Source organism: Crocuta crocuta, unplaced genomic scaffold (genome assembly GCF_008692635.1).
Source record: "Crocuta crocuta isolate KB4526 unplaced genomic scaffold, BGI_CrCroc_1.0 scaffold39, whole genome shotgun sequence".
Lineage (NCBI taxonomy): Eukaryota > Metazoa > Chordata > Mammalia > Carnivora > Hyaenidae > Crocuta > Crocuta crocuta.
This window is the reverse complement of record NW_027533334.1, coordinates 8,301,458-8,329,225: the sequence shown is the minus strand read 5'-3', so window position 1 is coordinate 8,329,225 and position 27,768 is coordinate 8,301,458. Positions and strand designations below refer to the sequence as shown.

Here is a 27,768-nt window from a genome sequence, read left to right as displayed (position 1 = left end):
ATTTTCAGAAACACATTGCATAGGGGCTATCTGTACTGGATGGTATTTTTGTTTTCTCAGATTCTAAATCTCTGAGGATAGGATCTAAGTGGCAGCATGGAGAACAGAATGCACCTAAGCTCTGTGAGACTGTCCTGGATCCAAAACCTAGCCCTCACACTGCCTAGTAGCAAGACACTTAAAGTCTTTGAGCCTCAGTTTTCTCATCTGAAAAATGACAAGCTTAATACCTGGCTCTCAGGTTTATTGTAAGCCTTCCCTAACAAATGTGAAACACTAGCAGGGGCTACGTAAAGGTTAATTTTGTCTAAATCTACCATGTACTACATTTAATATGTGCAAAGCATGTAACATACTTCACTCTGTAATAACCTCCCCACACCCATAAAAGTACAAGCAGCAGTCCCATTTTTTTAACAGAAAGTCTACAGTGTTTTTATTTTAAGCATGATTTGATTTTTTTCCAGTTTTATTGAAAAATAATTGACATACTTCATTATATAAATTTAAAGTGTACAGGGGGTTGGTGTGGTAAAATACTGTAACGTGATTGCCATCCACCTTCTTATATAGATACAATAAGAAGAGAGATAAAAGGGAAAAATATTCTTCAGAACTCATAGGATTTACTGTCCTAACAACTTTTCTTTTCTTTTTTTTTTTTTTAAATGTTTTATTTATTTCTAGGAGAGATAGAGAGAGACAGCTTGAGCAGGGGAGGGTCAGAGAGAGAGGGAGTCACAGACTGAAACAGGCTCCAGGCTCTGAGCTGGCAGTCAGCATAGAGCCCGACGCGGGGCTCGAACCCACGAACCGCGAGATCATGACCTAAGTGAAAGTTGGACGCTTAACCGACTAAGCCACCCAGGCGCCCCTCTTAACAGCTTTTCTGTATTGTCGCCCTCCCTGTGCCTTAGTGGCAGTTTTATTTCCATGGTTTCAGTTACCCTCAGCCAACTGCGGTGGAGAAGCAGATGGTCCTGCTTCTGACTTATACTCAGAAGGTCAATAGTAGCCCAAAGCTACATCACAGCGCCTGCGTCATTCACCTCACTTCAGCTCATGTGGTGTACATTGTGTCATTACTATGTTGCGATCTTGGTGACATCACTCCCTAATGTAACTTTTTTTTTTACTTTAAATTTTAGTTAACATACAATGCGATATTGGTTTCAGGAGTAGAATTCAGTGATCCATCACTTTTATTTAGTGGTTTATACGTGTGCTTTGTTTTCTCACATGCTCATCACAAGTGCTATTCTTAGAACCATCTTCCATCTAGTCCATCTTCTGCTCACCTCCCTCCATCAACCCATAGATTGTTCTCTATCATTAAGAGTCTCTTGTGGTTTATATCCTTCTCTTCTCTTCCCCTCCCCACCACTTCCCATATGTACATCTGCTTTGTTTCTTCAACTCCACACGAATGAAATCATACGGTATTTGTACATTCTGGCTCCATCCATGTGTTTGCAAAGGGCAAGATTTCATTATTTAATTTTTAAAATTTTTTAAAATTTTTAAAAATGTTTTTATTTATTTCTGAGAGAGAGAGACAGTGTGAGCAGGGGAGGGTCAGAGAGAGATAGGGAGACACAGAATCTGAAACAGGCTCCAGGCTATGAGCTAGCTGTGAGCACAGAGCCCGATGCGGGGCTTGAGCCCATGAACCATGAGATCATGACCTAAGCCAAAGTCGGACGCTTAACCAACTGAGCCAACAAGTTTTCATTATCTTTGATGGCTGGGTAATATTCCATTGTGTATATATATGCCACATCTTCTTTATCCATTCATCAGTCGATGGACATTTGAGCTCTCTCCATTGTTTGGCTATTGTTGATAATGTTGCTATAAATATTGGGGTGCATGTACCCCTTCAAATATGTATTTTTGTATCCTTTGGGTAAATACCTAATAGTGCAATTGCTGGATTATAGGAAGTTCTATTTGCAGTTTCTTTAAAAAATTTTTTAATGTTTTTTCACTTATTTTTGAGAGTCAGAGAGAAACAGCGTGAGCAGGGTAGGGTCAGAGAGAGAGAGATACAGAATCCGAAGACAGGTTCCAGGCTCTGAGCTAGCTGTCAGCACAGAGGCTGATGCAGGGCTTGAACCCATGAACTGTGAGATCATGACTTGAGCCGAAGTCAGATGCTTAACTGCCTGAGCCACCCAGACACTCCTCTATTTGCAGTTTCTTGAGAACCTCCATACCATCGTCCAGAGTGGCTGCACCAGTTTGCATCCCCACCAACAGTGCAAGAGGGTTCCCCTTTCTCTGCATCCTCATCAACACCTGTTGTTTCTTGTGTTGCTAATTTTAGTCATTCTGACAGGTGTGAGGTGATATCTCATCATGGTTTTGATTTGTAGTTCCTTAGTGATGAGTGATGTTGACCATCTTTTCGTGTGTCTGTTAGTCATCTGGGTGTCTTCTCTGGAAAAGTGTCTATTCTTGTCTTTTGTCCATTTCTCCACTGGATTATTTGTTTTTTGGCTATTGAATATGATAAGTTCCTTATAGATTTTGGATACTAACCCTTTATCAGATATGTTGTTTGCAAATATCTTTTCCTGGGTGTTTCAGTTCAGGTCATGATCTCATAGTTCATGGGGTTGAGCCCTGCATCCAGCTCTGTGCTGACAGATTCTGTCTCCCTCTCTCTCTCTCTCTCTCTGCTCCTCCTTTGCTAGCTCTCTCTCTCTCTTTCTCTCTCAAAAATGAGTAAACATTTGGGTCTGAGCCCCACGTCGGGCTCTGTGCTGACAGCTAGCTCAGAACCTGGAGCCTGTTTTGGATTCTGTGTCTCCCTCTCTCTCTGACCCTCCCCTGCTCATGCTGTCTCTCTCTCTCTCTCTCTCAGAAATAAATAAAAACATTAAAAAATGAAAAAACGTTTAATTTTTTAAAAAAATCCTCCCATTCTGTCAGTTGCCTTTTGGTTTTGTTGATTGTTTCCTTGCTGTGCAGAGACTTTGTCTTGATGAAGTCCCATAGTTCATGTTTGCTTGCCTCTGGAGATGTCTCTAGTAAGAAGTTGCTTTCGTCAAGGTCAAAGAGGTTGCTGTCTGTGTTCTCCTCTAGGGTTTTGATGGTTTCCTGTCTTACATTTAGGTCTTTCATCCACTTTGAATTTATTTTTGTGTATGGTGAAAGAAAGTGGTCCCGTTTCATTCTTCTGCATGTCACCATCCAGTTTTCTGTACACTATTTGAAAAGACTGTCTTTTTTCAATTGGATATTCTTTCCTGCTTTGTCGAAGATTAGTTGAACATATAGTTGTGGGTCCTAGCAGTCCCATTTTATAAAATTCAGAGAGATTGATTCCCCCAAGCTGTGAGCTTGTTTTCCAGATTCATCCATGCTGTAGAATGTATCAGAATTTCATTTCTTTAAAAGAAGTTGTATTGGGGCCCCTGGGTGGCTCAGTCAGTTAAGTGTCTGACTTTGGCTCAGGGCATGATCTCGCAGTTCATGAGTTTGAGCCTTGCTCTCTGCTGTCAGGTCAGAGTCCGTTTTGGATCATCTGTCTCTCTCTCTCTTTATGCACCTCCCCCACTTGCACCTTCTCTCTCAAAAATAAATAAACATTAAGAAAAATAAAAGAGGAGAGTCTGGGTGACTCATTCAGTTAAGCGTCCCACTTGGCTCAGGTCATGATCTCATGGTTCACGAGTTTGAGCCCCATGTTGGGCTCTGTGCTGATAGCTCAGAGCCCAGAGCCTGCCTTGAATTCTGTGTCTCCCCCTCTCTCTGACCCTCCCCCACTCACACTCTGTCTCTGCCTCTGTCTCTCTCAAAAATAAATAAAAACATTTAAAAAAATAAGTTTTATTATGGTAAAAAAATGCACATAACATAAAATCTACCATGTTAACCATTTTTAAGTGTCCATTTCAGTAGTGTTCAATGTCACAGTTATGGGCTGTGAAACGGACGTCCGTAACTTCTTCATCCTGCAAATCTGAAACTCTCTACCCATGAAATCAATGACTTCCCATTTCCTCCTCTCTTGCCCCCTTCCCTGCCCCTGACAAGCACTATTCTACTGCCTCTGCATTTGACGGTGCTACAACCCTTATAGGAATGGATCAGACAGTACCTGCCTCTCTGTGACGAGCTTATTTCACGAGCATAATGTCTTTAAGGTTTACCCCTGTGGTGGCATGTGACATGAATTCTCCCTTTGTAAGGCTGAATAATATCCCACCGTATGTCCACACCACCTTGTGTTTCTCTGTTCTTCTGCTGGTGGACACCTGGGTTGGCTTCTGGCTGCTGGGAATAATGTGCTCCGGAAACGGTCTCCCAGGCCCCTCGTCAACTGGTGTCTGGACTTCAGCCAACGGCCAGCACTCGTAAGACACCGGAGGTTGGGAGCAGCGGGCGGCCAAGGCATCCTCCTCCTTTCTCTCTGCTTCGGGAGCTGTTCCCAACCGTGGCCTCACGTCTGACGGCCATTGTGCCACCTCCGTCGGTCGCCCCTCAGCCGTGGTCTCGGCCCCGGCCGGGCAGGAGGCCGCGACTTCCTTTTTCCTCTCGCGGATACCGATACCTCGACTGCCTCTTTGTCTCTCCTCTGCTTTCTCATCCGTGTGCGACCCTGCCGTAAAATTTAAGTTTTCTTTTGATGGTGGGACACAATACAGTAACACGCGAGGACAGATGAAAGGCAGAATTCTTTACTTATGGTTCCAAATGAAAGAAGAGAGCCCTGCGGGGCCACGGGGGTGGGGGTGGGGGGGGTGTACCGGGAACAGAGTCACAGACAGCTGGAACTGCATGGCTTATGTACCGCAAGCACAGGGACGTTAGCTGGGTTTTGAGGGCGCCCTGGGGATTGGGTACTTGGAATCATCCCGCAGACCTAAGGAAGAAAGGGCCCATGGGGTTAGGTATCTGGGGCCTCTGGCCTTGGGTAAGTGTGTGTTGTAACCGAGGGGTGTTAGGGCCTGATAAGGGAAGTAGTTGGTGTGGGGGCTTAGCAAACTGTCTGCAAAGGGGAGCTGATCGCTGATCCGCTGATCGCTGTGAGCTGTAACTACAAAGCTGACACTCGGAAATACTTTATTGCAGCAACCAGTTCCCCGTATTACCTTTGCTCTGTGTGAAATATCTAGAATGATCCCTGTTTCCCCGGCCTGGACTCTGACAGCTACGATGTACTCGATGAGATTCCAAATCTTTACACACTGATAAACAACTAGAGTAGCATCTTAGTATCACCGCGGATCAGAAAGAATACTGTTGCTTTTTCGTTAGCCTCTCTGTCTCCTACTAATGAATCCCTCTGCCCATCTTTGTCCCTTTCACTATTTTAGGAATTTCTTAGAAGCAGGGATGGTGTCTTATGCCCTGCTTCTCGCAATCCCAGTCCGGAACCTAACCAAACTGAATGTGTGCTTTATTTTATTTATTTATTTTTTTAAATGGTTTTTTTTTTTAAATTTATTTCTAGGAGAGAGAGACAGCGTGAGCAGGGGAGGGTCAGAGAGAGAGGGAGTCACAGACTGAAACAGGCTCCAGGCTCTGAGCTGGCAGTCAGCACAGAGCCCGACGCGGGGCTCGACCCCACGAACCGCGAGATCACGACCTAAGCGAAAGTCGGATGCTTAACCGACTAAGCCACCCAGGCGCCCCCTGAATGTGTGCTTTAATAAATATATGATTAATTACGTGGGTCTCTGAGAGCACATCAATCACTATTTTTTTGACTTCCACCTTGGCTGCAATCCAGGCCTGGAGCCAGCTCCACGTTCTGACCTTCACAGTCCTAACCCCTGACTGGGACAAGATCCAGATTCTTCGATGAATCATCTGACATACTACTTATTTTTGCACACACACTCCTATAAAATTGGCATTTCTCACAGCTTCTGCGGAACAGTTCTTTGTTATCTGATAGCCTTCACTTTTCTTGTTGTTGAGTCTTGTTTTTAACCTCTGAGACAGACACGGGGCCAATCTTCAGGGCCAGCTTCATGGGCGTGTGACCCGGAGAGTAGCACAGGGTCCCTTGCTTAGGACGGTCCATGCGTGATTTAATGTCGCCATCTTGAAATGCTTACTACTTTTAAACAAGAGGCCCCCCCATTCCCGTTGTTGCACTGGACCCCACAAATTATATAGCCAGCCCTGCCTATCTCGTTTGTATGTACCTTGTGACATTCATTGATCATAGAGGCAAATGGATTTAATATCTATGAAACTCTCAGTAGTTCAGAAACTCCCCACTTTCCTTAGGAGATTTGTTCCAAACCTCTCAGTGCGGCATGGCATGAAAAGCTCCCCGCCTATACTGACACCCCTAAAACTTCCTTAGCCCCATCTTCTCTACTCTGACCTCCTTCCCTTCAAATGTAAACTTCTGGCTCTCATGGTACTTGCTGTTTCTTTTTTTTTTTTTAATTTTTAATGTTTTATTTATTTCTGAGAGAGAGAGACAGAGAGCATGAGCAGGGGAGGGTCAGAGAGAGAGGCAGAGACAGAATCTGAAACAGACTCCAGGCTCTGAGCTAGCTGTCAGCAGAGAGCCCGATGCGGGGCTCGAACCCACGAACCGTGAGATCATGACCTGAGCCGAAGTCGGACACTTAACTGACTGAGCCACCCAGGCGCCCCATTACTTGCTGATTCTAAACTTGTGAGCTCACCAGATGCTGGGCCTTGCATGTCCTGCTCCAATCCTGTCTGAGGCTGCCCTCTGTCTCTCGCCTGGCCAATACCAACTTACTCCACAGCTCTGAGCCTAGATGTCACTTGCCCGATCTCCCTGAAACCGAGCTGGGGGGCTCCCATAGCACCCTGTGCTAAACGTATTGTAGCATTTATCTTGCTTTTATGTTATTTTCCGTTTATTTCTCCATTTCCCTCTTTAAGCTGTGAGTTCCCTTTAGGTAAAAACTGTCTCACGTTCTCTGAGCTGACAGCCACGCTGTCAGTTGGTAAGTTCCCATTCACCAGATTCATGACTGCACAAATGAACAGATCCCTGGTTTATTTGGAGAGTGTATGAGGAGACCTACAAGGTTTTCCTTTCAACCACCAAGGACTGAGTAGTACTTACATCACTGAGGAAGACATTCAAGATTGCCCTGTGCCATAGGCACATGGATTCCTTTCCCAACTCATCCAGGGAAGGCACTGCTCCCCACCCCCTTCTCCTTTTCAGGAGAGCTACATGGTAGTAGCTCTTTGAATTTTTTAGCCTTTGAGAGGGTTCTGTCTCCTGGGACAGACCCTGGCCCAGGTCATAGAAGTAGCTCCAGGGAGACTTTCCCTACCTCCAAAGAGTGTCTGGCCCTATGCAAGTCCTGGATCAAGTGTTCTTTCATCCCCTATCTCTATGCCTCTGATCTATGTTCTATTCACCCCTCAAAGCCCAGTTGAAACGCTAACTCCCCACAGTTTTCATGTAATTGATCCCTCTCTGCTTTCCCATTGCATTGTTTTTATCTGTAGGGATAGTTGGCACACATTCTGACGAACCCCATGGCGACCTGTGCTGTAGACTACATGGTGCAGATGCAGGTGCAGAATGGAATCAGGGATCAGGTGCAGAATGTTCTCATCTTTCAGCCTTTATGTCTTTACTTCTTACACATGGTCATCACTCAAATTAACCCTGGGCATTCTGGATCACTAGCAGAGAGACTGAAATGCAATTAGTCCCAGGGAAGAAGAGATTGGAAAAAGGAACCAGAGTGGCTGTATGTGATGAAAAGAAAAAAATTCTGTCAGTTCATTGGAATATAGCTGCCCTTGGAAGAAGGGGGCCAAGGGAGGATATAGGGAGAGAAATTGGGGAGTACAAGAAGGCAAGGGAAGGGACCTGGGTGACAAAGAGGTTGCAAGTTCTCAAGTCCTAATGGTAAGGCTTTAAAATTTGGTAGTGATGGGAGTGTCTGGGTGGCTCAGTTGGTTACGCGTTCAACCCTTGGTTTCCTGCTCAGGTCATGATCTCATTGTTTGTGGGTTCGTGCCCTGCCTGGAGCTCTGTGCTGACACCGTGGGGCCTGCTTGGGATTCTCTCTCTCTCCCTCTCTCTCTGCCTCCCCACCCCATTCATGCTGTCTCTCTCTCTCCAAATAAATAAATAAACTTAAAAATATAAATAAATAAAATTTGGTCATGATGTAGGCTGGCTCAGTCCGAGGACCCAGAGGGTTCTTGGCATCACCAAGGACGGAAATCAAACGTGAGCCAGAAGGAAGTGAGAGCAGTTTATTGAATAGTGTAAGTGAGAGAGTGTAGTAGATGGAGCGTCTGGGAGACTCAGAAAAGGAGACGTGGGCCTCCCCGTCACTGGGCGTTAGCAGTTTATATGGGAAAGGGGTCCAGGGTCTGTGTTCCTTCAGGGACCCAAGATTTGGTCCTATCAAAGGCAAGTGTCAGGTGAATGATAGATATTATTCCATAAATCACTGAAGGTGGGGGGTACTGATATCAGTGCTGTTGATGGAGGTTTGTTTGAATTGAATGTCCTGGAATCAGTTTGGGATTCGGTTCTTTTGAGATGTTATCAGGTGTTTAGGGGCCTTGGATGAAACTCGGAGAATGATTAACTTTCTTGCTTCCCCTGTGGAGTGGGAACACGGGTTCTTTGGTTTACTCGGATGCAAGGTGAAATACGGAGCATGAGTGAACGGAGCCTTGCTGAGAAATATCAGAAATGGAGGCTTTCTAAAATGGAGACCTTTCAGTTTCCGTGTCTCAGTGCTGAAGGTACCATGGAGACAGGGAAGAATGGGAGAGGAGGGGTGAGTGACCTGCAGCTCAACCTGACCGAGGTTATGGAGGCTGTTGTCCGTTGCTCTTGCAGAAAACAGAGCAAGCGTGACCCCAGAAGCTGAGGTGCCGAGGGATGAAAACAAGGTGACCTGTCTAAATAACTGTACCCCTGCAATCAGTATTCCAGTTACATATGCTGCTGTGTGAGAATGTAACCCAGCTGTGACGAAGTTCCTTGGGAAGCCTTGGGGTTTTGGGGTTTTTTTTTTCTTGGTTTTGTTTGTTTTTGCCAATCCCCCCAATTTTGCATCCAAATAAATACAATTCCAAGTTTTACTTCCTAAATTTTTCTTGGGGATGTATTGTTTCTCTCCTTATCTCCTTCCACCAGCCAGGTTTTTTCTATTCTCTGTCTCTCTTCTTATCTAGAGCAGTTTGGCAACTGTCTGTAAACTCAGATCTTGAATAACAAGCTCTGTGAAATAGAAAATTCCCCTTAATCAACGAATCATTTACCTAATGAATCTGAAATCCTGGCTGGGGGTGGGGAGGGCGAAGCTGGAGGTAACTCTAGGAATATGCTGGCAGTTGGCGTTTGGCAAGTAGCACTCCCTGTCCTGATTCACCATTTCCATTCCTGTTCAGAGCATTCCTGCTTCCACAGAAGTTTAAGAGAGGCTATGGGTATAATTCGGGGTACCTGGGTGGTTCAGTCAGTTGAGTGTGGACTCTTGATAACATGGGATCGAGCCCTGTGTTAGTCTTCATGCTGATCGTGGAACTTGCTTAGGGTTCTCTCTCTCCCTCCGCTCCTCTCCTCTGCTCACACACTCTCTCTCTAAAGTAAAAAAAAAAAAAAAAAAAAAGTTAAAATAAGATTTTTAAATGGCTATGGGTATAATTACACATTAAAATTTTTTTTAATCTTTATTTTTGAGAGAGACAGAATGCGAGCGAGGGAGGAACAGAGAGAGAGGGAGACACAGAATCTGAAGCAGGCTCCTAGATCCGAAGCGCCAGCACAGAGCCAGATGTAGGGCTTGAACTCATGAACCGCAAGATCATGACCCGAGCCAAAGTGGAATGCTTAACCAACTGAGCCACCCACATGCCCCTATAATTACATATTAAATGGAAGACCCCAGAGAGAAAATTATGTCTTATGTGAGAGAAAACAGAACTTTGTAGTGAGAAAACAAAACAAAAGCTGATCTTCTTTCTTCCTTACTTCTGATTATCTCCCTCAATGATGTTACTTATAATTTCCAGTTAAGGGCCCACACCAGTCCCTCTGGATCCAGGTTTAAGTTACACACTAAGAATGTGACAGCTCTACAGTCTTGTAAAACTAACTAGTCCTGCGCTTAATAGCCTCATCTAACATTTTCCTTCCTTCCCATATAACCTGTCCTTAAGAAATGTAAATCCAACCAGTTTTCCTCTAAGTTTGAAATGAAGCGTTGACAGGCGCTAATGATCTCACTCCTCTGAGATGCTTGGCTTAGACGGTGATTAGAGGCTAACCTAGGACAGGGCACTTTGAGACAAAAAACAACAGATGGGAGGAAATAACCCCAAACTGGAGCCCTATCTTTCAGTACCTCTTAACGCTCTATGTTGTGTCCTTCAGAGCCCTTCTGGCAGTAATTGGCTTGATGATGGTTTCTTTAGAGCTGCAGTCATGATTAAAAATGCTACTGAAGCCCAGCGAGGATGTCCTTGACACACATCCTATTTTCTGGGAAAAGGTTACTACCACTGTAATTGAGCTGGGAAGAGGAGACAAATTGCTCCTGGCGACTCCAGCAGCGGTTCAAAGTACTGCTGCTGACCGTACTGCTGCTGACCGGAATCACACCCTGCAGTTTTCCCCCTTTCCAGATTGCAAGATAACAGTGTCAGCATTTGCATCTGCAGATTATCTGCCAAAAAGAAGTGGAAGGGGAGAAACCACAACCAACCAGGCTGTAAAAGAATCTCAAACCCTGGGGATGAGCACTGGGTGTTATGTGGAAACGAATTTGACAATAAACTATTTGTAAAAAGAAAAAAAAAATCTCAAACCCGTGAGAGAGTTACACAAACGACCGCATGAGAGAGGAGAGGCCCGGAACTGCAGCGCGGGCCAGCTCCGGGACCGGCCCAGGGAGCAGCATAATTGATTTATTTGCCCCCNCGGATCTGCGGACCACGTGTCTTCCATTCGTTTCTCCTCACCCCCCGTTGGGCTTTGTGTTTTGACGCGCCGCGACGGGGTCGTGGGGTGACGGCACGTACTGCCACCCCTGTGGGCGCGCTGGCAGCCCGGGCTCGCCGGTTCTCCCTGCCCGCGTCCTGGCCTCGGGTGTGCTGTCCGGGGGTCAGCGCTTGTTCGGGCCCCGAGGAGGAATGGCTGGGGGGGGTGGCACGCTCCGAGAACGCGTCCCTCCACACGTTTGGTGTGGAGCCCTCACTCTAGCAAGGGGTTTGCCAGGATTTGCTGCCTTTCAGCCTCAGTGTGCCCGGGGAAGCCATGTTACACCCACTTACTTTCCTGCCCGTTGGCAGGTGATCCCTGTACCTTTCTTAGCAGACACCGCAGACAANGAAACCTGATGGGAGTCTTTCTGGCCCCGGGCCTCCGGGTTGATTGTTGGCAGCCCTGGGCGGCACCAACACGGACTCGGATTCCACTGCATTTCGGGTTTTGTGACATCACGTTGGAGAGTTTAGACCCGAGCCACTTTGCAGGGAATACCGCTGCATCATGAGGAAATCCCTTGAAGATGGTACTAAGATGGCATATTGGACTTTTTCGTGAGAATAAGTTCTTCCAAATCATCAGAGGGTCTTTTTTGTGGGTTCATATTCACTTTGTTTTTGACATAAGACGGACATCATGTCGAATTGTGTCCTTGTGCCATTTTAAGCAAAATATTTACCCCCCAGGCATATGGTGTTCTCTGTCCTATTTATAGTTTTCAAGTTTCCTTTAGTGCCTATCACAGGCCGCGCAATAGACATTTTTGGCCTTAAAAGCTTTCAAACAGATCTTCCGTATGTGTGGATTCTTTTTGTGCCCTCTGAATGCAGAGAGAACATCAGTGTCTTGGCCCAACCCTGACTTTGCTAAAAGCCAAGAAATGCTTTACAGAAATTTTAAATTCCAGCAAAAGGATAGTAGGTGGCCTCAGCGGGGCTTTTATTGATGACCAAGACAGACTGTTTTATATAATATATGCCTTGTGTGCTCCTTGAAAATGTTCAAATCTGCAGACTTGCAAGTACATCAGTAAATGTAATTTGTAAAATCAAGGGCACTGCATTAGGCAAATGTATTACATGATCTACAGGAAAGATAAATCTACTTGAGCCCTGTTATTGGCTGTAATCCAACTAGACAGTATTGGTGTGATAAAAGGAGAGTACTTTGCATGCTTTGTCTCCTGTTTGAACATGCACTTTATGGAAAGTAGCTATTGCTGTGCGTGTTTCGGCGTTTGGAAACGGCATGGCCTTTTGAAAGATAATTAGAAAGCTTTCTAGCAGATGTAAGAATGGTAAACCTAATAAACGAGAGACCTGACTTTAGTACTGGTAATCTTCATAAAAAGTCTTCTGCATTTCATAAAACAGCTTTAGACTTCTAAAAAAACTTTTCTGTTTTTTATTTTTTTTTTATTAAAAAATGTTTTTAGGTGTTTATTTTTGAGAGAGAGACAGAGTGTGAGCAGGGGAAGGGAAGAGAGAGAGGGAGACCCAGAATCCAAAACAGGCTCCAGGCTTTGAGCTGTCAGCACAGAGCTCAATGCGGGGCTCGAACCCACGAACCGCGAGATCATGACCTGAGCCGAAGTGGGCCACTCAACCAACTGAGCCACCTAGGCGCCCCTAGACTTTTTTTTTTAAATAGTGAGTTTCCCTCATACTTTTCAATGTAATTTGGTTAGTGACTTTGACTTACATGAACATTTTTTGAAGATGAGGGAACAGGATCACTCCTTCCCTCCCCTGCCCTTCCCACCCCTCTTGTCATCTGGATGGAATAGGGTCAGTTATCAGACGGGAGGAGAGTTGTCATGAAAAAAGGACAGGGCTATGCATAGATGTTCAAATAAAAATTCAGTGGAACTCTGTCACACCAGATCGGTAAAGTGGATCTTTTTAATGCAGTTTTTAGTTGCATTGTTCCTACCAGTACCGTTTACTAAGGCTCTGTGTGCCAGGTGCTGTACTAGATGCTTTGCATAACCTTAATGTTTACATATCCTTGGTGAGGTAGATTTTCTTTCTCCCATTTTATAGATGAGAAAACAGGCCAAGAGAGCTTAGGTGATTTACATAAAATTCCATGGTTGGTTTGTGGTCTGAGTGATGTTTTAGTCTGCCCCGTTTCCACTTGTTTTTGTCTTTTATTTATTTTTTGTTTATTTTTGAGCGCAGGAGTGCTTGGGGGAGGGGCAGAGAGAGGAAGACAGAATCCCAAGGAAGACAGAATCCCAAGCAGGCTCCCTGCTCCCTGCTCTCGGCCAGAGGCAGAGCCAGTCGGTCGCATCCAGCCTGTCACTGGGCTCAAACCCACAGACTGAGATCATGATGCTGAGCCCAAATCAAGAGTCGCTCAACCAACTGAGCCATCCAGGTGCCCCTGTTTTTTTACCTTGTGAAAGTTGTGTGTGTGTTTTCTGGGGCACCTGGGTGGCTTAGTCAGGTGTCAGGTAAGTGCCCGACTTGGGCCCAGGTCATGATCTCACTGTTCTGTGGTTCAAGCCCCACATCTGACTCTGTGCCGACAGCTCAGAGCCTGGATCCTGCTTCGGATTCTGTGTCTCCCTCTCTCTCTGCCCCTTCCCCACTCACACCCTGTCTGTCTGTCTCTCTCTCTCAAAAATAAAGAAATATTTAAAAGTTTTTTAAGGTGTGTGTGTGTGTGTTTGCCTTGGAATAACAAAGATTTCCTTCGGTCTAGTCATAAAGCATGTTGATTTCAGGTATTTCTATTAGAGATCATTTTTTTGTTTTATTTTTTCCTTTTGATGAGGCATAATTTACATAGGGTGAAATCCAGAGAAGTGTACAGCTCATTGAGTTGACAAATGCGTAAACCTTATGTAACACACACACCTAGAAAACATTTCCAAAATCCCAGAAAGTTCCCCTGTGCCTCTTCTCAGTTACTCCCTCTTCCACCTCACCCCCACCCTAAAGATAGTTTTACCTATTCGTGTAAATGAAATTATGTATTCTTTTGTATCTGGCTTCTTTCCCTTAGCATTAACATCTTTTAAATCCATTCATGCTAATTGGAGTATGTCAATAGTTTGTTGCTTAAATTGCTGACTTATTATTTTATTGTCTGAATAAATCACAACTTATCCATTTGCCAGATGATGGACATTTGGGTTGTTTCCAGTTTGGGGCTATTATGGACAAAGCTGCCCTGGACATTCTTGCATAAGACTTTTTGCAGACATATGTTTTTATTTCTCTAGAATAAATGTCTAGCAATGGGATTGCTGGTCATTGAGTAGAAATATATTTAACTTTTTAAGAAACTGAGAAGCAGTTTTCCAAAGCGGTTCTGTCATTTTATACTCCAGAAACGTATGAAGTTCCAGTTCTTCTGCATCGTGTCAGCGTTTAGAGTGGTCAGTCTTTTTAATTTTAGCCATTTTGGTGGATATGTAGGTGCAGCTCATGGTAGCTTCAGTTTGCATTTCCCTTATGACTAATGATGTGGAGTAGTTTATCTTTGCTTACTTGACACTTTTTTATCTTCTTTCGTGTAGTGCTATTTATTGCCCATTTTTAAGTTGGGTTTTGCCTTTTTATCTTTTTATTAAGCCTTTTTTTTTTAAAGTTGATTTATTTATTTTGAGAGAGAGAGCACAGGGGAGGAGCAGAGAAAGAAAGGAGGAGAATCCCAAGCAGACTCCTCACAGACCCTGATGCGGGGCTTGAACTCACCAATGGTGAGATCATGACCCAAGCTGAAAGCAAGGATTGGACGCTTAACCAACTGAGCCACCCAGGTGCCCCAGGATGTTGTCTTTTTTTTTTTTTTTAAATTTTTTATAGCTTATTTATTTATTTATTTTTATTTTTATTTTTTTAACNCTATAGCTTATTTATTTTTGAGACAGAGAGAGACAGAGCATAAGCCAGAGGAAGGGCAGGGAGAGAGGGAGACACAGAATCTGAAGCAGGCACCAGGCTCTGAGCTAGCTGTCAGCACAGAACCCACGAACCGTGTGATCATGACCTGAGCTGAAGTTGGACACTTAACCAACTGAACCACCCAGGCGCCCCGGGTATTGTCTTTTTCTTAATGATTAGTAAGATCTCTTTATATATTTTGGATTCTGGTCTTCTGTTAAAGATGCATTTTGTGACTATTTTCTCCCAGTGTGTGGCTATCCACCCATTTTCTTAGTGGTATATTTTGGTGAACAGAAATTGTAAATTTTAAGTTCAGTTTGTCAGTTTATTCTTTTATGGTTAGTACTATCTTTATTCTAAGAAATCTTTGCCTACTCCCAAATTGTAAAGTTAACTCTCTTCTATTTCCTTCCAAAGCTTTATGACTTAGCTATTATATTTACATCTGTGATCCACCTCTAATTAATTTTTGTGTTACAGTGTGATGTAGGAGTTTGTATTTGTTTCTTTTTTTTTTTAATGTTTTTATTTATTTCTGAGACAGAGAGAGAGAGAGAGAGAGGGAGAGCGTGAGCAGGGGAGGGTCAGGAAGAGAGGGAGACCCAGAATCTGAAACAGGCTCCAGGCTCTGAGCTGGCTGTCAGCACAGAATCCAGTGCGGGGCTCGAACCCACGAACCGTGAGATCATGACCTGAGCCGAAGTCGGACGCTTAACTGACTGAGCCACTCAGGCGCCCTTGTATTTGTTTTTTTTAAAAGGCAGTTTAATCACATGCCCTAAAAAGACGCTGAATTGTTATGTAACCTTTAATAACGGCAGACATTTTCAGGCAGACAAATAAGCTGATTATCCATCTTCACAGAGAAAGAAGACGGGCCTGTCCTGGTTTCCACAGGGACCCTAATTTAAAAGAAGTACTTGAAGCAGGCTGATTGCTATGTAGTCTTCTGGGCCTTCCACTCTTTGTTCATCAAAACTTCCTATTCTAAACCTGAATCCATTAACTTCCTTCCCACGTTCGCCCATATTCTAGTCTGTCTCTCACCATCCATCTAGACTCCTCGGCTAGATGCCCATTTCTCCTGCCACTTTCCTTAATTTCTTCCTTTATTCCGTTGCCATGTCCTATTGATTTTTCTTCTACCCCGTGATCACTTCCTTATTCTGGTCTTTCTTCTTGCTACCATTTTCCTCGTTCAGGCTCTCATTAACACTCACTTGACTGTTGTAAGTCTCCTTAACTGGTCTCCCTGCTTGTCGCCTTGACATCAACAATCCATTTTTTTCCCCTCAGTCTATTATAGATGCAGTTCCCTCAAGTATTTTTCTCAAACATAAATATGCACTTGATAGCCTGCTCCTGAGAACTTTGGCCCTCTTTTCTAGGGAAGTCTGAATTTCATGACCTGCGTGTTGCAAGCCATCTTCAATTGGCTTAACCAGCACGGTGGTTTCTGCGACGTCTTTCCCCGTCTCCACTCCTTCTCTTTCTGGTTACCCTCCTTTGCAAGCCATTGCGTAAAACCTAAATCCTGAGATTCATTCTGATTTGACACCTGGAAGCTACCTGTCCACCCCTGAACCAAATAGGCCAGAGTTTTGTGACTAGAATATCCGGATTAATGTAGGTCTGGGATATTCTCCTGCTCTTGAATTATTGATTAGAGGGATGTGAGCCGGGAGTAGGATTAACTTTGCCCAAAACACCAGTTTGAGAGCAGAGGGATGAGTTAATTTCCCAGAGAAATCAAGACTGGAAGAAAGGACAGTAGCAGTACTTGCTCCACTCCCTTGGGCTAGAGCCCCCATTTCTTTTAAAAAAAAATTTTTTTTTAATGTTTTTTTATTTATTTCTAGGAGAGAGAGAGAGAGACAGACAGCGTGAGCAGGGGAGGGCCAGAGAGAGAGGGAGGCACAGACTGAAACAGGCTCCAGGCTCTGAGCTGGCAGTCAGCACAGAGCCCGACGCGGGGCTCGAACCCACGAACCGCGAGATCATGACCCAAGCGAAAGTCGGATGCTCAACCGACTAAGCCACCCAGGTGCCCCTAGAGCCCCCATTTCTTACAGCAATGTGTTTTACCCTCAGGACCTGAATTCCTCTTGACATACTTAAGCAGTACTTTTTCCTTTGTAATTTCTTTTTATTGTTTTACCCTGTGATTTTCTTAGAGTGTTTTAAAAGTTGGTACTGGTAGTTGGAAGCATCTGAACTTGACACCTGGGATGAGTAACCCTTTGTGTATGTCATCATACACATCATGTATGACATACACACCTTTTCCTCATCATCCAAGTGTATTTTAGGAACTCAGTCATTCAGCAAATACATACTGAATGCCTCTTTGTGTTGGTACCCTATTCCTGCGGTGATTGGCCATATATCAGATTATAAAGAATTAAAGAGGTCAGCATAGCTGATTTCATTAGCTTTACAACCTGACCTTTCAAATGACCAACTAGTTCACTTTGAAAGTCCCAGGTCGCTTGTGCACCCAAGCCTGATGGGTTCTTTTTGTATCCTGAGAAATTCTGGTGTGATANTTTTGGTCCGGTTGGTAATACTGGATAGTAAAACCAAAAGCTTGTATTTGTAGAATGATTGGTAGTTTTTAGTGGGCTTTCACATTTATTCTTATTTAGACCTTAAAGCAACCCTGGGTTCAGATAGGATAGGTGGTGATATGCTCATTTAAGATAGTATCTTTTTAGCTATCAGATTCTATGACTTAGTCCATAAGTCTAGGGCAAAATATGGGCCGACACATAGTACTTACATAACCCTTATTGCCTAGTGTTTTCTCTACTATACTAGAATGTAAAAGACTGAAATACTAGGTTACAGAGTTTGGATTTTATTCCATAAGCAGCGGGGAGGCATTAAAGATTTATGAACAAGGGTGTTAGAATGAAAGCAGTTTTTCCCCCCAGTGGAAGACTCTTTGTTTTTTGTTGCTCAGTAATGCACCATATTTATTTTTTCCTTATACCCTTGACACCTTTTACCCGTTTCTCTAACCTCCTACCCCCTGCCTCTGGCAACCACCACTTGTTCTCTGAGCTTGTTTTTGTTTGTCCTTTAGATTCTACATATAAGAGAGATCCTGTGGTGTTGTCTTCTCCATCTGACTTATTTCACTTAGGATGATGCCCTTGAGGTCCATTCATGTCTCAATATATATATCTCACAATTTCTTTATCCATTCATCTGTTGATGGACACTTAGGCTGTTTCCATATCTTGGCTGTTGTAAATAATGCAATGAATATGGGAGGGCAGATATCTTTTCAAGTTAGTGTTGTTTTTTTTTTTAAGGTAAATACTCCGAAGTGGAATTGTTGGATCATATGGTAGTTCTAGATTTAATTTTTTGAGGAACCTCCATGCTGATTTCCATAGCACATTCCCATCACCAATGTACAAGGGTTCCCTTTTCCCCTTGTGCTCATCCACACTTCCTACTTCTTTTCTTTTTGATAATAGCCATTCTAACAGGTGTGAGGTGGTATCTCATTGTGGTTTTGACTTGGCATTTCCCTGATGATGAGTGACGTTGAGCAACTTTTCGTGTACCTGTTGACCATCTGTGTGTCTTCTTTGGAAAAATGTCTATACAGATCTGCCCAGTTTTAAATTGGATTGTTTTCCCTATTAACTTGTAAGAGTTCTTTATATATGTCGGCAATTAGTCCCTTATCAGATATGTGATCTGTAAATATTTTCTCCTTTTCAGTTGGTTGTTTTTTCATTTTGTGGAGGGTTTTCTTTATTGTGCAGAAGCTATTTAGTATGATGTAGTCCCACTTACTTTTTGTTGTTCTTTTTGGTGTCAGATGAAAAACTCATCACTAAGACCTTGTGAAAGAGTTTACTGCCTATACTTTTCGTTAGGAGTTTTATGGTTTCAGGCGTCACATTCAAGTTGTTAATCCATTTTGAGTTAATTTTTGCGTGTGGTATAAGATACTGGTCAAGTTTCATTCTTTTGCACTTAGCTCTTCAGTTTTCTGAATATCATTCATTGAAGATGCGGTTTTTTCCTCACTACATGTTCATGGCTCCTTTGTTGTAAATTAGCTGGCCGTGTGTTCCTGGGTTTCTATTATATTCCATTGATCTGTGTGTCTGTTTTTATGCCAATACCATACTGTTTTAATTTCTATAGCTGTATAATACAGTTTGAAATCAGGGAGTGTCATGCTATTAGCTTTGGTCTTCTTTCTCAAGATGGCTTTGACTATTCAAGGTTTTTTATAGTTCCATACAAATTTTAGGATTATTTGTTCTATTCCTTTGAAAAATAGAATTTTGGAATTCTGTTTTGGTATTTTGATAGAGATTGCATTGAATCTGTAGCTTGCTTTGGGTAGTGTGGACATTTTAACAATATGATTCTTCCAATCCATGAGGATGGAATATCTTTATGTTTATTTATGTCTTCAATTTCTTTCATTAATGTCTTAATGATTTTATTTATTTTCTTTAAGTTTATTTGTTTTATTATTATTAAATTTTTTTTTAATGTTTACTTATTTTTTGAGAGACAGAGCATGAGCAGGGGAGGGGCAGAGAAAGAGAGGGAGACACAGAATCCTAAGCAGGTTCCAGGCTCTGAGCTGTCAGCCCAGAGCCTGACACAGGGCTTGAACTCACAGACTGTGAGGTTATGACCTGAGCTGAAGTCAGATGCTTAACCCACTGAGCCTCCGAGGCCGCCCTTTATTATTTTTTTTTAACATTTATTTACTTTTGACAGAGAGAGAGCAGTGGAGGGGCAGAGAGAGAAGGGAGACATAGAATCCAAAGCAGGCTCCAGGTTCTGAGCTGTCAGCGGGGAACCTGACGCGCGGCTCGAACCTGCGAACCATTAGATCGTGGCCTGAGCTGAAGTCAGATGCCTAACTGACTGAGCCACCCAGGCACCCCTTAGTAATTAAACAAATTTTTAAAAATATTTTATTTCTGAGAGAGAGAGAGAGAGCAAGCGAGTGAGAGCAGGGATGGTCAGAGAGAGAGGGAGACACAGAATCCGAAACAGGCTCCAGGCTCTGAGCTGGCTGTCAGCACAGAGCTCGATGAGGGGCTCGAACCCATGAAGATCACGTGAAATCATGATCTGAGCCAAAGTCGGATGTTTAACCAACTGAGCCACCCAGGCGCCCCACCCCTTAATAATTTTAAATATACAGGTCTTAAACCTCCTTGGTTAAATTTATTCCTAGTTTTTTTATTCCTTTTGATGCAGTTCATAAATGGGATTGCTTTTTATTTCTATTTCTGATAGTTCATTATTGGTGAATAAAAATGCAACAATACAAAGGTTTTTTTTGGATATTTTAATTTATTTTTTTTATTTTTTTTTTTTTAATAGTTTATTGTCAAATTAGTTTCTTTTAATTTATTTTTGAGACCGAGAGAAAACACAAGCTGGGGAGGGGCAAAGAGAGAGGGAGACAGGAACCGAAGCCATCTCCATGCCGACAGCAGAAATCCCAGTGCTGGGCTCAAACTCAGGAGCGCTGAGATCATGACCTGAGCTGAAGTCAGACGCCCAGCTGACTGAACCACCCAGGTGCCCCAAAATGCAACACACTTTTGAGTATTGATTTTTATATCCTCCAGCTTTACTGAAGTCCTTTATTCTAAGAGTTTTTTGATGGAGTCTTTCGGGTTTTTTATATATAGTATGTCATCTGCAAATAGTGACAGTTTTACTTTTAACTTTCCGATTTGGATGCTTTTTATTTCTTTTTCTTGCCTAAGTGTTGTGGCTAGGACTTCTAATACTCTTAAATAAAAGTGGTGAGAGTGGGATATCCTTGCTTTGTTCCTGATCAGTGCTTTTAGTTTTTCACTGTTTAGTATGTTAGCTGTGGTTGAGGTATGTTCCCTCTATAACCACTCTGTTGAGAGTTTTTATCATCAATGGATATTGAGTTTTGTCAATTACTTTTTCTGCGTATATTGAGACAAGCATAGGATTTTTATCCTTCATGTTGTTAATATGATACAGCACATTGATTTGTGGATGTTGAACCAATCTTAACAACCTTGGGAAAAAAATCTCACTTTATTATCGTATATGATTCTTTTCTTTTTTTTTTTAATTTTTTAATGTTTTTTTATTTATTTCTGAGAAAGAGAGAAAGAGAGAGAGAGAGAAAGACAGCATGAGCAGGGGAGGGTCAGAGAGGGAGATACAGAATCTGAAACAGGCTCCAGGCTCTGAGCTAGCTGTCAGTACAGAGCCCGATGCGGGGCTCGAACCCACAAACTGTGAGATCATGACCTGAGCTGAAGTCGGATGCTTAACCAACTGAGCCACCCAGGCGCCCCTCGTATATGATTCTTTTAATGTATTGTTGAATTTGGTTTGCTAATATTTTCTTGAGGATTTTTGCATCTATGTTATTCAGGGATACTGGTCTGTAATTTGCTTCTCTTGTGGCATTCTTGTCTGGCTATGGTATTAGGGCAGTGATGACCTCATAAAATGAGTTTGGAGAAGGTCTTGCCTCTCCGATTTTTTGGAAGCGTTGAGGAAAGATTGGTATTAATTCTTTGAATGTCGGATAGAATTTATCAGCGAAACCTTCCGACCTTGGCCTTTTTTTGTTGGGAGGTTCTTGACTAAGAACTCCGTCTACTCAGTAGCAATTGGCCTGTTCAGATTTTCTGTTTCCTCATGATTCAGTCTTGATAGGTTGTAGGTTTCTAGGAATTTATTCATTTTTTTTGTAAGTTGTCCAGCTTGTTGGTGAATAATTGTTCATAGCAGTCTCTTATGATCCTTTGTATTTCTGTGGTCTCAGTTTTCCCGTTTCATCTTTCATTTCTGATTTTATTTGAGTTTAGCTAGACTCCCGGAAGGCCCCCGTGAGTCTAGCTAAAAGTCTTGTCACTTCTGTTTTATTTTATCTTTTGAAAGAACCAGCTTTTAGTTTCATTGATCTTCTTATCTTTTTAGTCTGTATTTTATTTATTTCTGCTCTATGTTATTTTCTTCTTTCTACAAATTCTGGGCTTTGTTTTTTTTTATAGTTCTTTGAGGTGTAAAGTTACGTTGTTTATTTGAGACTCCTTTCTTGATGTTGGCATATATCACTGTGAACTTTCCTCTTAGAAGTGCTTTTGTGGCATCCCACAAATTTTGGTGTTATAGTTCCATTTGTGGTCATTTCAGGATTGAAATTTTTTTTTTTAACTTCTTTGATTGGTCAGTAGCATGTTGTTCAATCTCTACATGTTTGTGAAATTTCCAGGTTTTTTCATATCATCAATTTCTAGTTTCATACTTCAGTGGTCATAAAAGTTTCTTGGTATGACTTTAATCCTTTTAAATTTGTTAAGTCTTATTTTGTGGCCTGATGTATGATGTGTCCTGAAAAGTGTTCCATGTGCTTTTGAGAAGAATTTGTATTCTGTTGCTTTTGGATGGAGTGTTCTGTATATATCTGTTAATCCATCTGGTCAAGTGTGTTTAGGCCAGTGTTTCCTATTGATTTTCTGTCTGGATGATCTATCCATCGATGGAAGTGGGATATTGAAATCCACAACTCTTACTGTATTGGTATCTGTTTATCTCTTTTTATATTAGGTATTCCTATGTTAAATGCATAAATACTTACAAAGGTTATATTTTCTTGTTGGATTTATCCCTTTATCATGTAATAACCTTGTCTCATTACGGTTTTTGTTTCAAAGTCTGTTTTATCTGCAGTAAATAGAGCTACTCCAGCTTTCTTTTGTTGTTATTTGTATGGAGTTTCTTTTCTCATCCCTCCACTGTCAGTCTGTGTGTGACCTTCTATCTACAGTGAGTTTCTTGGGGTGCCTGGGTGACTCAGTCAGTTAAGCATCTGACTCTTATCTCAGCTCCAGTCATGATCTCATGGTTAATGGGATTGAGCCCCAAGGTGGACTTTGTGCTGATAGTGCAGACCTGCTTGGGAATTCTCTTCTCCCTCACTCTCTGCCCCTCCCCTGCTGTCTCTCTCTCACTCAAAATAAATAAATAAATAAACTTAAAATAAAGGGAGTTTCTTGTAGGCAGCATATAGAAAGGACTCATTTTTTAATAATTCAACCACTGTGTCTTTTGATGAGAGAATTGAGTCCACTTGCATTTAAAGTAATTATTATTATTATTTTTAAGTTTAATGTTTATTTTTGAGAGAGAGAGAGAGAGAGAGAAACAGAGCATGAGTGGGGGAGGGGCAGAGAAAGAGGGAGGTACAGAATCCGAAGCAGGCTCCAGGCTCTGAGTTGTCAGCACGGAGCCTGATGCAGGGCTTCAACCACTAACCGTAAAATCATGACCTGGGCCGAAGTCGGACACCTAACCGACTGAGCCACCTAGGTGCCCCCATTTAAAGTAATTATTGATGGGTATGTATTTATTGCTATATTCTTAATTGTTCACTGACTGTTTATATAATTTCTGTTTATTCCTCTTTTTCTTTCTTTACTGGTATACATATATTCCTTTCCTTTTATCTATGTGTATTCACTATAAGTTTTTGTTTTGTGGTTACCACAAGGCCTACGTATAACAGCTTTTATATGTAAGTCTATTTTAAGTTGTTAACAACTTAAGTATGATCCCATTCAGAAGCTCAGCATTTTTACTCTTTGCCATGTTGTCATTTTTTTTGATGTCACATTTTACACATGTATTCCTTAACTCATTATTGTAATCAAAGGTATTTTTACTACTTTTGTCTTTTAACTTTCACACTAGCTTTATCAATAATAAATCCATTTCCTTTATATTTATCTTTCCAGTGAAATTTATCATATGTTTTCTTGTTACTAAGTAGTTGCCCTTTCTTTTCCCTTTAACCTTTCTTGTAAGGCTGGTTTAGTGGTGATGAACCCCTTACGTTCTTGCTTGTTTGGAAACTCTTTACCTCTCCTTCACTTCTGAATGAACAATTTGCTCATGTTCTTGGTCGGAAGTTTTTTCTTCCAGCACCCTGAATCTGTTGTGCCACTTCCTTCAGGCCTGCGAGGCTTCCGCTGAAACATCTGGGGAAAGTCTTGTGGGGGTTCCCTTGAATGTAACAAACTGTTTTCTCTTGCTGCTTTTAATATTCAGTTTTTAGGGAATATTAAAATAGCAGCCCATTTTAGCTGGCTGAAAAACTAGAAAGGCTGTGTTACCTCCAGATGCGAAGTACGGAAGGTCCTGGTTCTTTGTAGCACCCGTCTCTCATTGGCTTAGGCTGTGGGTAATATGGATGGGAAGTTTTAGCAATCAGTGAGTGATAGAAGTCCCCCTTGACATCTAGACTTTCTCCATCTGAATTCAGGAATCAAATAGATTTGGGTGGTAAGGGATAANTTAATTTTTTTTTTTTTTACTTTACCTTTTTTTTTTTTTTTTTTTTAAATTTGAGAGAGAGAGAAGGGGAGAGGGACAGAGGGAGAGAGAATCTCAACCAGGCTCCATGCTCAACACGGATTCAGATGTGGATGGAGCTTGATCCCACAACACTGGTATCATGACCTGAGCCAAAATCAGAAGAGTTGGATGTTCAGCTGACTAAGCCACTTAGGCACCCCCAGTGAGCCCTTTAAAAAAGCACAGGTGCCCTCTGCCCCCATCTAATATAAAGGAACAAGGTTAGCTCTATAAAATATTGGCTGGTAAAGATTTCAGTGATATTTATTTTTAAAATGGAAATGTAATTAACATACAGTGCTATATTAGTTTCAAGTATACAGTATAATGATTCAGAAATTCTATACATTTCTCAGTGCACATCAAGGTAATTCCCTTTATTCATCCATGCCGCCCTCCCCCGCCCCTATGGCAACTGTCAGTTCTCTGTATTCTGTGACATTTAATATGTCTTTCAGCTTTCATTGCATATTATGATAGATGTTCATCAGGACGTTTAAAGATAGGCTGGCCATGAAATAAAGATTGCCATCAAACCTGTTTTATTAATATCAACTTCTCTCGGCTCACTTTAAATACATTTAACTTAACCTAACAAAATGTCAGGTATTAAAGTAGTCAACATGAGTTATGCACTACAGTGTGTATTTGTTTAACTAAATGTATAATATATTTATTGTGTCAACTTACTTTGAATCTCTGCTATAAAGGAAGAAGCCTCAGTTTTCCCTTCCCTTCCCTTCCTCTTTGGGGCAGATACTTTACTGTCCATAAAAGGATGCCATTAGAAATAATATGTGAGCCCTAGCAGCATAATTTACTACTTTGTACCTCTCTCCCAATTCTCTTGGCTCTTAGTAGAGTTTCTGGAGCCTTAAGAATCTTGTGCTATAAACTGGTTAACCCATTTTACTTGAAGAAAAAGAAAACCTAAGTGAAGATCACACTTCAAGTGTTTTAACAAACTTAAAAAAAATTTTTTTAATGTTTATTTTTGAGAGAGAGACAGAGACAGAGCCCAAGCAGGGGAGGGGCAAAGAGAGAGGGACACACAGAATCCAGAGCAGCTCCAGGCTCCGAACTGTCAGCACAGAGCCTGTTGTAGGGCTCGAACTTACGAACCATGAGATCATGACCTGCATGAAGTTGGACGCTGCCGGAGTCCTGCTCCAGCAGGTCCAGGAGTCCCTGAAGGATGGACGGTGTCAGTGAGGGAGGTATAAGAGGGCGAGATTCTTTCTGGTCACCAGCCAGGCATCTCCGCAGTGTCTGAAACTCAATTACTTTATTTTATGATTAAGTGTTTGGGGGACAGCACAGAAGTGGCATTCTGTTGATAAATTTTTTGATGAGTAGAAACTTTCCAGAACATTGATATGCATAGGTGTATGGGGAACAGCCCAGAAGTGGCTATGTTTTTAGCATAGTAAAGGCAAAAGTTCGTTCTTTGTGAGCAGGGGTCAATAGGCTGTTTATCACTTAATAGGAAGTATTAAGAAAAACAGGTTTTTCAGCAGTGTTGCTCCCATAACCACAAAAAAAGACATCTAAACATTACCCACAGGGCTTATAGTTCCTATAACATCCTGCATGCCCAGGAATAGTACGTCAGTCTGTACCAAAGTTATTATTTTATTAATGTAAACCCGAAAGCAATAGCTGACCTTTCTGTGTCATTGATTACTCAGTCCTGACAACTATTTCCAGATTATGAAACATCAGTGTTTTTCCACGCTACCACAATTTCCTTCACAAGGGGCAGTCATCATACCAGGGCCAGAGTAAGTCTCTCCCGATAAATCAACAAGGTGCCTTGGGGGTCAGAGCTCAAGCAGAGACAATTGAGTGGGGTTGGATATCTGTCCTCATCTGATGGCAACAGCCTTGCAAACTTGCCTTAACCTCACAAGGAGTTTTCTCAACTAGTAAATTCAAGAATGGCTCCCGACCGGATGCTCAACTGACGGAGCCCCCCAGGTCCCCCTTAACAGACTTTTAAAGGTTTAGAGTTGCCTCTTTGCAGTTGCAGCTTCCAAGGGAAAACTATTTCTCAGGGAAAAATGTGAGCACTAAAAAAATGCTTAAAAGGAGTAATTTCAGATTATTCGTAAATATAAGGTTGAGCTCTTTCTTTCATTAACCTTGAGCCTAAAATTACATGGCTGGTTGATTGCACGGTGCAGAGATGGCGAAGCAGGAACACTTGGTACAGTAGTGGGTACTGACATATGTGCGAACAACGGAGGGCTTGCGGGTTGCTAACACGGAGGTGTTACAAGTTAGGAAGAAAGAAGCACGTAGGAGGTCACCAAGGCCAGGCCAGGTGGGATGTCCATTCTTGGTGAGCCCTCAACCTCCCTGGCCCAGAGACAGGATCTTGTCAACACTCTAAAGTTGAATGACTGATTCCCGCCCAGTGAACTGACAGTAGATTGACATAGGAAACCAGAATGCCAATTTGTTAATATTCAGTGGGAAAATATGATCGTTGATGAGATGAATGCTCCTGTCCTTAGGCCTTTGTATTCTTTTACTGGAGAGGACACTAAATTAGGATTGTTGAATGATTTGAGTATTTAATAGCTTTTTATGAAGACAGCCTGGTGAGCCCAGCTTCACAGAAGAGATAACATTGAGGGCTACAAACATCAAGTCCCAAGGCTGGGTCTGCAGTCTTCCAAGTACGCTTAAAGAGGGGAGTTTGCTCCTTGAGAGTCCTCTGTTGAGGTCTGTTTTAATTACCCCAACCTCCATCTAGTGCTGGTCTAGGGGTCTTTTTCTGTTCTTCCTTTTTAAGGTAGCATTGGATTCTCTGGTATCTGTTCTTTTCGCTTTTGTGTTAAGATAAGCTTTAACCTCTGTGTTTATTATGGTGTAGATAAAGTCTTAAACAGAGAGGTGCAAAAATGCAGGACTTAACGCAAGATAACAGTTAATTTGCCTCTCGTGAAACAGCCCCAGGTGGGTTAGCAGACTTGTTCCATAGGGTCACCCAGAGACCTAGTCTGGGGGGCGGTCATGCCACCCCAAGCGTGTGGGCTCCTTCTCTGATTCTGAGGGGGCTGCTTCCTTCAGCCTTGTCCGCTGGATACAGCTCACCAGCACCCTGTGTGTGGTCTGCCGAAGGGAAAAAGGACAAATTGAAGACAAGCAACTTTGTTTTTTAAGGATGTGACCTGGAAATTGCACACATTGCTTTCACTTATATACCAGTGGCCCAGAAAAGACCTGTGAGCCACGTGCAAGGGAGGCTGGGAGATATTCTCTGTCACTGGGCATTTATGTATCCAGATAAGTCCACGACTGTGAAAGAAGAGAACATTCGGGGGACATCTACTAGTCTGATGCCCCCGAAAGGTGGCCCGATTTTTAAGATCCATTTGTCCAGCACACAACGTGGGCTCTAATTTCTGGTCTCCAGAGCAGTACTGGGTGATTCTCAGTTCTTCATTTTCTCTCACCAGGTTGGAGTTAGTAATTCTGAACATGAGT

General features: G+C 42.5%; 1 protein-coding gene across 1 annotated transcript in view; it reads left to right on the top strand.

Moving 5' to 3' along the window:
• Positions 1-14,885: 14,885 nt before the first annotated feature.
• The window catches only part of LAPTM4B (lysosomal protein transmembrane 4 beta), a 75,000-nt gene continuing 62,117 nt past the window's right edge, over positions 14,886-27,768 (top strand). Inside the window, exon 1 of the mRNA XM_077748179.1 lies at positions 14,886-15,023. The gene's annotated coding sequence lies outside the window, so the exon portion shown is untranslated. The remainder of the gene's footprint in view (positions 15,024-27,768) is intronic.